Raw genomic sequence first — 6,945 nt, forward strand, 5'->3', positions numbered from 1 at the left:
TTCTATTTCATCAATTAAAATTAAAACAAATAAAAATGACATCTCAGGTCCTTCACCTGAATTGGGTAAAAACAAAATATAGTCAATATGTTGATTTTATGTTGAACTAATTTATCAGAGCCAATATGGCAAGAAATAACTCATAAGACCAGAAGCAGCAATTACCTGGAAGGGAGACCATTGTTAAGAAAAGCAAATTAAAGACTCTATGCCCGTGATGACGAACCTATGGTACGCGTGCCAGATGTTGCACGTAGCACCTTATGGGCACGCGAGCCATCACCCTAGCTCAGCTCTGCCATGCATAGCAATAGCAATAGCAGTTAGACTTATATACCGCTTCATTGGGCTTTCAGCCCTCTCTAAGCGGTTTACAGAGTCAGCATATCGCCCCCACAGTCTGGGTCCTCATTTCACCCACCTCGGAAGGATGGACGGCTGAGTCAACCTTGAGCCAGTGAGATTAGAACCGCTGAACTGCAGATAACAGTCAGCTGAAGTGGCCTGCAGTACTGCACCCTAACCACGGCGCCACCTTGGCTCTCGTGCCCATAGGGTGCTCGTGCATGAATTCCTCAGATTCATCATAGCTCCAAGAATGCAGGAATCAATTATCTTGGAGCTTGCATGGCTGGACAAGTGGGCGCCTACAATAAAGTGGGAGGACAGTGTTAGGAAATTGATTATTGGCTTTGGGCCGTTACCACCAGTGGAGCCAAAAGGCCACCCAGAAACGATTGAACCCAACAGTCCAGACCATCCAGAACCTGCAACACCTGCAGCAGACACCAAACCTCCAGGGATCCAACAAGTACCAAAAGACTACTGGGACTTAGTGGGAGTGTTCAGTGAGGAAGAATGCAATTATCTTCCCCATCACCGGCCCACAGATTGTGCAATAAACTTCAAACCTGGGGTTACATTATCCAAGCCAAAAATGTATTCCATGACTCCAAAAGAGATGGTTGAATTGAGGAACTACATCAACATCAATTTGAAACGTGGCTGTATTGAACCAGCGAAGTCGAAACCAGTGCTCTTCAGAGAAAAGAAAGATGGTGGGGTTCATCTCTGTGTTGATCTGTGAGCTTTGAATGTGGTATGTGAAAAGAACACCCATCCTCTTCCCCTCATGAAAGATACGTTGAACCACTTGGCTAAAGGAAAAATCCTCACCAAGTTGGACTTGAGAGAGGTGTATTACTGCATATGGATCAGAGAGGGAGATGAGTGGAAGACCACTTTTAACACTCTCCTTGGCAGTTTTCAATACAAAATCATGCCATTTGGCCTACAAGGAGCGCCCACAGTCTTCATGCAGTACATAAATGAGGTGCTACATGAGCATCTGTACCGCGGAGTGCTTGTTTATCTAGATAACATCTTGATCTTCTCTGAAACCCTAGAAGAACATGTGAAGCTGGTACGGCAAGTCCTGAAAAAACTTCTGGCTGCCAAGCTATACACAAAGTTGTAAAAGTGTGAGTTTCACAAGACCTTACTAGATTACTTGGGTTATCGCATCTCCAACAAGGGGATAGAAATGGATCCAGGAAAAGTGAAAGCTGTGTTGGACTGGAAACCCCCAAGTACTTGCAGACAACTACAAAGCTTCCTTGGATTCGCCAATTTCTACAGGCAGTTCATTCCGACTTTTGTGGAAATTGCCCTCCCATTGACTGAGCTATTAAAAACGGGGCCTTCCCCAACAAAGCCAAAAGCAAATCAACCCCTAAAGTGGACAATGGACTGTCAAAAAGCCTTTGAGAAATTAAAACAGCTCTTTGCCCAAGAGCCCATACTGCAACACCCCAACCCCACGTGACCATTCATAATCCAGAAGGATACCAGTGATGTAGCAATAGCTGCAATGCTACTTCAAAAGAATAAAGAAGGCCACCTCTTGCCATGTGCTTTCATTTCCAAGAAACTCACCACTACTGAAAGGAGATGGGCCATTTGGGAGAAAGAGGTGTTGGCAATCAGGTGGATCCTGATCATGTGGAGACATCTCCTGGAAGGGGGAGGGATATGCCGTTCGAGGTCTGGACTGATCATAAAAACCTCGAAGCAATCCATGCCCATCGAAGACTATCCCCCAAACAAGTTTGCTAGGCACAATATCCCAAAGGTTCCAATTCAAACTTAAACAGATCCCTGCAGGGAAGAACTTGTTGGCAGATGCTTTGTCGAGAAACTCGCAATACGATAGTAAGAAGGAAGAAATTGTTCAACCCATCATTTCTTCCTCCCACCAACAGGTGGCCCAGGTCACCACCCAAAGCTAGGATAAGCTGACGACAGAGTTCAAAGCAGCATTCCCGACAGACTCATGGTTCAACAATAACAAGGACATCCTAATGATGAGTGGTGGCTTAGCCTGGAACGGGTCTAAACTGTATGTCCTTGCAGGGTTGTGGCAGGAAGTCCTACAGTGAAGCCATTATGGGAAACTAGGAGGTCACTTTGGATTCCTAAAAATGCTCCATCTCGCCAGGCGTCAATTTTGGTGGCCAAAGATGAGATCGAAAGTGGAAGATTATGCAAAAAGCTGTGCTACTTACGCAACAATGAAAACACAGCCAGGGAAGCCCCTGGACTATTACAACAAGTGGCCAGCCCTAGCAGACCATGGGAAGAGATTGCAATGGACTTTATTGTTGAACTCCCAGACAGCAGTGGGAATAGAGTAATCTGGACAGTTATTGATTTGTTTTCCAAACAGGCACATTTCATCGCTTGTTCAGGGTTGTCGTCTGCAAAGAAATTAGCGAAAATGTTTGTGAAACACATTTATCGCCTGCATGGGGTGCCCAAAAGGATCATTTCAGACTGTAGAGTTCAGTTCACCACCAAGTTCTGGAGAGAATTCCTGAGATCCATTGGATCCACACAAGGACTCAGCTCAGTGTTTCATCCCAGCATTAACGGCGCAGCGGAGAGGGCCAATGCGATGGTGGAACAATACATCCGGTGTCCCTTCCCAATAGTGAAGATAATTTACCAAGTTACAGTTCAACTCAGTCTACCCAGAATTCCAGGGAAGATTTACCCAGTATTTCATTGTAGCTTGTTGAAACTAGTAATTGGGTCCAGCATAAGAGCATCCACCCAAGCTCCCCCTCCTCCTGTAGTGTTATAAGGGGAAACATATTATGAGGTGAAAAAAAACTTCAGGTTGTATAGGGGTTGCTTACAGTATTTAGTGCATTGGAAGGGGTACCCTTTGTCTGAAGCTACTTGGGTGAAAAGCTGGGATCTAAAAGCGGATAAGTTAGTAAATACGGTTAGTAGAGCTTTTGTGTGATGCTTGAATGGTAGCAATGATGTTGAGATGTTATCAATTGTTAAGGCTTGCCGCTCAATCACCATGCAGTTAATTGCAGCCACTGGGAGTCAGGGTGACAAACTGACCCTTGGTGTAGAGACAGGAGTGACCATGAAATGTGCCATGGACTGGAGATCGACAGGTCACTGGATCAGCATACCAAGGCCGACGTGGCCAATTGGATCTGCCTCTTGCTCCAACATTTTCTGAATCACTCTCTGGATGAGAGGGAGGGGCGTAAATGCATGCAGAAGACCTTTGGGCCAATGGCACCTGAGGGTGTCTATTCCTTCTGCCATGGGATCCACGAACCGAGAATAATCTGGGTACCTGATTAGGACTGGCAGGCCAAATCGAAGCATCAGTTGATGGAAGAGGTTCGGATGGACGCTCCACTCTGCCTGATCTATCCTGGTCCAGTTCAGCCAGTCTGCCTGGGCGTTGGAGGCCCCTGAGATCTGATAGATGACAGGTGGGATTCCACCCATTGACACAACAGGGTGGACTCCTGCATTAGGGGCCAGGAACATGTTCCCCCCTGCCTGTCTATGTGTGCCTTGGTCGTAGTGTTGTTTGTTAGGGTTAGGATATGGTTGTCCTGCACCATGTGTTGGAATTAAATGAGGGCGAGACGTACCGCCCGCAACTCTAGCCAATTTATGTTTTGGCTTTCTTCGAGGGACCACAGACCCTGAGTCACTAACTCCTGCATGTGTGCTCCCTACCCCGTCAGACATGCATCCTTTGTAAGTGTGAGATGGCTTGGATCTCTGAACAAGGTTCCCTGAAAAACTGCCTGGGGACTGCCACCATTTGAGGGATTGTAAGACCTGTCTGAAAAGGGAGACCTTGAGAGGGGAGCAGCTCCTGTCAGCCTTCTGATGGGGAACCATGAACCATTGAAGGGTCCTGCTGTGGAACCTGGCCCATGAGACAACCCCGAAGCAAGATACCACCTTGCCGAAAACTTGGGAGAGAAGTAGAGACACCTTGTGGAGGTGCAGAACTTACCTGACAATTTCCCTCAGACTGTCTATGTGGTCACTGGACAGATATACCCTTTCTGCCACGGTGTCTATTAAGACACCAAGGTGAAGGATGTGAGTTCTGGGTATGAGGTAAGATTCACCCCAAACCCGTGATCTCGCAGGGTGTGGATGGTAAGAGCAAGATCCCTTTCTGCTTGATGGCGACCTGGACAACAGGAGAATGTTGTCCAGGTAGCAGAGAAACCGAATTGGAGATGACCTGATGTGGGCAGCTAGTGCTGCCAGTACATTTGTGAATGCCCTGGGGGCTGAGGACAGTCCGAATGGAAGAGCTCGGTACTGGAAGTGCCTCCCCCCATAGGAGAAACGGAGATATTTTTGGTGGTCTATGAAGATGGGGATATGAAGGTAAGCTTCGGTCAAGTCTACCGATGTGAGGAAATTGCCTTTTCTGACTCCCTGCAGGATGGTGTGCAGAGAATGAATCTTGAACCGCCGGTAGACAATATGGCAGTTCAATGATTTTAGATCCAAAATTGCTCTCCATCCCCCGGAGCTCTTTGGTACCACGAAGAGGCGGTAATAAAAGCCCTGCCCTTTCTGAGGAGGAACTGGTTGGATGGCCTGGATCTCCAGCAGGTGTTGGATGGCCTGTTCCATAGCAACCTCTTGTGAGGACACTGAGAGACTGGGCATGGTACAAAGTGCTCCTGGGAGGTGGAGAGGAATTCCAGCATTTCGGAGCCTCAAAATGGCTGTGGAGCCTCAAAATGGACTGGAACCTCTGCACGCGAAGGGGCTGGTCATGCATCCTTCCGAGTGCCCAGGAACAAGGAGCGTTTTAGAAGAACAGCTGTGGAGCCATAGTCATGAGATGGCCGATCTGACTGCAAGGCAGGCTTCCTGAGTGAACTCGTGGCCACAGGCAGTCAGACAGCTGAAGAGAGGCAGCCAAGAAGCAAGTTTGAATTTCCCTCCAAAATGTTCAGGAGAAAAAAATCATTTAAAAATTCAATTTAAAGGGAAAACATTTGGAAAAATTCACCAATTAATATTAGAAAATTCAAATTTGGAGGAGAGATAAATTATCACAGCTAATCCAGGTTGGACTGAGTCTAAACTGGGAGGAATCACCTAGGGCTCAATGACATCATAAGTGTAGACTCAATCCAATTGGTTACTGGACAGAGCAAACCCATTCTGGCTGCTGTCTCCACAATCACAGGAGAACATTCCTTTCTAGAAGTCCAAGGTCATTCTTTGTCTCCGCACCTCTGCACCTGACTGGAAATGGATGGGTGGAAATGCCAGCGTGGCAGTGGAAGATTGGACCACGTGATGGACTTGGGTGTGTGGGAGGAAGATCATGAACTTTCAACTGGGTGGAAAACCCCGGAGGTTTTCAGATTCGGGTTGCCAAGATTGTACCAACATGTCTCCCTTATTAAATCGGAACTTTGATGAAAGCTATGCCTTGGACTCTGATTTAATTCTGGATGATATTTGGAACGCTGACAGCATGGTGCTAGTACCTTAATTTCTTCTCAGCCTTCGTTAAAATAATTCTGCATATTGAAAAAAAGAATACACCCTGCCCAATTATTGTCAAGGAGAATGTCAAATAATACAGAACAGAAGGATTTGCTTTAATCATTGTTTTCTTTTCAAATATGATCTATGAAGAAGTGGAATTATAGAAGTATGCTTTATCTTGCTCATATACAAATAAAGGGGTTGCTGTGAATTTTGATTAGACTACATATAACTTTTAAGCCTTCTTGCAATTTAATTTCTCTTCTAAGTGAAATAGATGAATGGTTTGGATGTTATTCCAAGCTTGTAAAAATGATGAATGGGAGTTATTCTGCAGGTATCTCCTCTTAGAATAACAACATTATTATTGCCTTTCAAATTTGATTATCACATAAACACTGGACAGGTTGTAGAGGTTCTGTAGCTCCATGTGGAAGAAAAAAATATTTCTTAAAATAATAGAACAATTTTATAGAAAATACCCATATTTACATGTTGAAGTATCATCATCCCAATAAAAAGTTAACTTGCTTTATTAAGTCCATGAATAACATCAAGGACACAGAGAGGTTTGATGTGAAAGTTGGGTTTCAGGTTCTGCAACTGAGCACAAAACAGTTTTGGTATACTGTGCACTCTTTTCTATTGAAAATGTATGCTAGAACATGTAGTCATTATGTCATTTAGAGTTAAAATTCCCATGTTAATCAATCTAAAATCTCACCACTGGAAGGAGGATATAGCTGCTAAATTCAAAAGTAATTGGAAATGAGCTATTATACATTTAGCAATTTAGCTTGTTTAAAAATTGTTTAAATGTACATTTAGTACATTTAGCTTGTCCATCAGGTCAGCAGTTTGGTGGTTTGAATCTCTAGTGCCGCCTAACAGAATGAGCTCTCATTACTTTTCCCATCTTCTACCAACTAGCAGTTCAAAAGCATGTAAAAATGCAAGTAGAAAAATAGGGACCACTTTGGTGGAAAGGTAACAGCATTCCGTGCGCCTTTGGTGTTTAGTCATGCCGGCCACATGACCAAGGAGAGGTCTTCGGACAGCGCTGGTTCTTCAGCTTTGAAATGGAGATGAGCACCA

Source organism: Thamnophis sirtalis, unplaced genomic scaffold (assembly GCF_051295495.1).
Source record: "Thamnophis sirtalis isolate CommonGarterSnake01/CBP01778 unplaced genomic scaffold, rThaSir2_p1.2 scaffold_12, whole genome shotgun sequence".
Classification (NCBI taxonomy): Eukaryota; Metazoa; Chordata; class Lepidosauria; order Squamata; family Natricidae; genus Thamnophis; species Thamnophis sirtalis.